Source organism: Grammomys surdaster, unplaced genomic scaffold, assembly GCF_004785775.1.
Source record: "Grammomys surdaster isolate TR1022 unplaced genomic scaffold, NIH_TR_1.0 206, whole genome shotgun sequence".
NCBI lineage: Eukaryota > Metazoa > Chordata > Mammalia > Rodentia > Muridae > Grammomys > Grammomys surdaster.
The window spans coordinates 5837764-5841481 of NW_021604651.1; the positions used below are offsets into that span (position 1 = coordinate 5837764).

General features: G+C 46.7%; 1 non-coding gene across 1 annotated transcript; it reads right to left on the reverse strand.

Moving 5' to 3' along the window:
• Positions 1–3017: 3017 nt before the first annotated feature.
• Positions 3018–3149, reverse strand: LOC114624447. Its single transcript, XR_003711923.1, has one exon. It is a non-coding gene; the product is annotated as a small nucleolar RNA SNORA17 (small nucleolar RNA).
• Positions 3150–3718: the final 569 nt, after the last annotated feature.

The window sequence follows — 3718 nt, forward strand, 5'->3', positions numbered from 1 at the left end:
CATGAGGCCCAGAATTTAGACCCCTAGAATCTGTTTATAACACTAAGCGGGCATGGCGGTTAGCCTGTAATTTCAGCATTGGGAGGCAGACATAGGAGATCTCAGAAAGAAGCTCGCTGGCTAGACGAGCCAGAATGGTGAGTTCTGGGATCAGTGAGAGATCCTGCCTCAAAAAATAAAGTAGAGGGATCAAGGAAGACACCTAGTATCAGTCTTTGACCTCCTCGTGTCCACACATATGGGAATATACAAGTATACATACATAACACACACACACAAATAGATAAATAAAAATTCGAGAGCCTAGGTTGGTCAAAACTGGTATTTGTTGGGCCTGGAGAGGGGGCTCAGTAGTTAAGAACTGGAGTTACAGATGGTTGTGAACCACTGTGTGGGTGCTGGGACTCAAACCTGGATCTCTGGAAGAGCAGCCACTGCTCTTAACTGCTGGGCCATCTCTCCAGCCCCATGTTTTGTTTTTAAACCCACTTCGTTCAATTAGTGCTGTCTGTTGCACTAATTGGATCCACAAACGCTGTCTTCTTCTTGTGCAGGTGACCTTAGCTACTGTGGGTTTGTGGGTCCCACATGTCATGTACAGGAGACTCCATTTCACAGCACCACCCCTCCCCCCTCACTCTGCAGCTCTTACGTTCTTTGTGCCTCTCTTCTGCAGTATTCCTTGAACCTGCTGGTCACCATTTAGAGAGTCGCCACAGTGTAAGGAAGGGGGAAAAGACTTCAAGGGGTGTTCTCTACAACCTAGTAAACATTCCTGACTGTTTTGCTACTGCGAATGTGTGATCCCAGTGAAGGAACAGGAAACACAGCACATCATTCATGCTGACTGACAGTCAGAACTCCGTCCTTCATTTCGTCATCATGGCTTCCTCTTCACACTATTTCACCATGGTCAAGGAGCTGGCTCAGTAGGTGAAGGCAGGTCCTCGGGACCAACACAGTGGAAGGAAAGCTCCCATTTCCTCTGCTTGTCTGTGATCTCTACCTACTCTTGGATGCACACACAAACAAACAAAATGTAAAAAAAATTAAATCAAAAATGAAATACTCCAGCAGTTATGAGACCCTTGAGTCCTCCACCCCCAGCAAAGGAAGAGTTCAAGCTGTTGGACGTTGTCTTCTTAAAAACTTGGCACAACTAATTAATACAACATATGTATTATTTATGTTATGATTTTTCTTTTCCTTTTTTGGTAATAATGACAACTCAAAGGACATTCATTTTTTTCCTCTTTTACATATAAACATAACGGATATTTATATATCCAAATATACTATAATTGACTAGTTGTTTTGCTAGTAATTACTCTTCATGTCTAAGCTGATTCACAATTATGGTTTATATATACATAATATAGTGTTAATTGCTGTCTAGCCATCTCAGAAATATTTTTTAACTTTTTGTTGGTTCTTTGTGAATTTCACATCATGTAACCCAGTCTCATCCATCTCCCCTCATACCCACCCTCCACCCTTGCAACCTGAACCCCCAACAGAGAAAAAAACTTGTTGTGGATGCTGTAGTGTGTCACAGTGTGCCCACAGTACACCCCTTTGTCCACACTTCTTTGCTTCCAAATGTTCATTGCAATGAATCATTGGTCTGGTACGAGGCCTCTGGCCTCTGCTATTCTACTGATACTGGACCCTCACTGGGACATCTCTTAGGTATCCTGTGGTCGCCCTGTGTCATGGAGATCCTGTAGTTTTGGATCTGTAGGACTGGCTCTTTCATGCACTCCCAACAATTCATCAATGAGGTAGATGTTGGGGCGGGTCAATTCAAAGCCCTGGATCTGGGTCTGCAAGGTATCTGAGCAGGTCAGCTCACTAACTCTCCCACTCTCATGACCTGAGGGCCGACTCACCAGCAACTCCTCCCCACCAACCAGAGCCACCTCTACCCTGCTGCCTCGGAGAGGTGCAGGGCCCACTCTCCCAAATGCTGCAGCAGGTGAGAGGCAGAACCAGCTCTTCCTCTCTCATGAACCCAGGATCAGTTCTCCTGCCTGCCAAAGGTGCTGAGGAGTAAGGGGGTGGGGGGGAGAGTATCTCTCCCTCATCCATTCCACAGGGAGATGAGTGGCAAGGCCAACTATCTCCTCCATGCTCATATCCTCAGGCTGGCTCACCCACAACTCCCAAAAGTAAGTGTGTGTGTGTGTGTGTGTGTGTAAGTGTGTGTGTAAGTGTGTGTATAAGTGTGTGTAAGTGTGTGTGTAAGTGTGTTGTGTGTGTCTGTGTGTGTAAGTGTGTGTGTGTGTCTGTGTGTGTGTGTAAGAGTCTGTGTGTGTGAGTGTGTGTGTGTGAGTGTGAGTGTGTGTGTGTGTGTGTGTGCTGCTGCTGCTGCAGAGTCACAGACCCAGTAGCAGCACAGATCAGGACCCCACCATGGTCCTAGGTGGCCATTACCTGGCTACTCACATCAGGGTGTTCCTCACTACCCTTATGTCTACATTTCTGCCTCTCTTCATTGTGTTTACATCCTTCTGTTTCTCTTTCTCTTACATTTCTCCACCACTTACTTTCTCCTCTTAGTGGTGCCCAGAGTTTCTGAGTGTGTGAGTCATCTCAGGAATGATCTCAGGAGTGTTATGCACCTGTTTGTTCATTCTAGCACCGGGGAGGGGAGGGGTCATCTCAGGCATTGTCTGGTGCCACACACACACCTGCCCTCCAGGCCTCCTCAGCACCAGACTGGTGGGCATCTTAGGCTAGTCCCTGTCCAGGCCCCATGGCCCTGGTCTGGTGATCATCTTGGGCTTGCTCCTCACCCAGGAGCAACTCCGCCCTAGTGGTCCCATTTGAGGGTTTGTCGGTCTCAGGCTCACTCCCACTAGGGGCCCGCAGTCCAAGTGGGGCTCTTCTAGTCTCTAGCTCACTTCCTGCCCTGCAAGCTCATCTAGGCCTGCATGGCCCCAGACTGCTGGTCATCTCAGGTAGGCCTGCATGGCCCCAGACTGCTGGTTATCTCAGGCTCTCTTTTTGTTTCAGGGAATGTTAGGGTGCCAATCATTCAGATGTTCATAGGTCAGAACACTGAATATAGACATGGCCTCTCCCCTCTCTGTCACCTACTGACACACATGTGACACAGCAACCACACCTGCAGCACCTTTAGGGGCAGGGGAGTTTTTATTTGTTAATTAGTTAGTTAGTTAGTTAGTTAGTTTGCTTGTTTAGCGACAACTAAGCACAGCCAGAAAAAAAGCATAAAGTATTGAGAAAGTCCTTCTTTGAGGTATTTATGTCTTAACTTATGTAACTGCTGGTGTAAAGAGGGCAAATCCAGCCTTGGGTGTGTTTAAATAACTCACAACTGAGAGTTAAGATGGCATGATATGACTTGCTACAGAGATAAAGATTTTTTTCTCCAAAGAGTTTGTGGCCAGAAATTCTAAAATAAGCTTCTAACGACATGCATTCACCCTAAACTCAGTTTCCCAGCAAGAGAGCACAGTAGAAAACCCCACTGCATGTCCATTTTGGAAATGCTTTTCTTCTTTTATCCAGTAGCTTTCAGAAAATAAGCATCTTGAGCCTGGCATGGTGATGCACACCTTTAAGCCCAGCACTCAGAGGCAGAGGCAGGTGGGTATCTGAGTGAGGCCAGCCTGGTCTACAGAGTGAGTTCCAGGACAGCCAAGCTTACACAGAGAAACCCTGTCTCAAAGAAGAAAAGAGAAAGAAAGAAAGA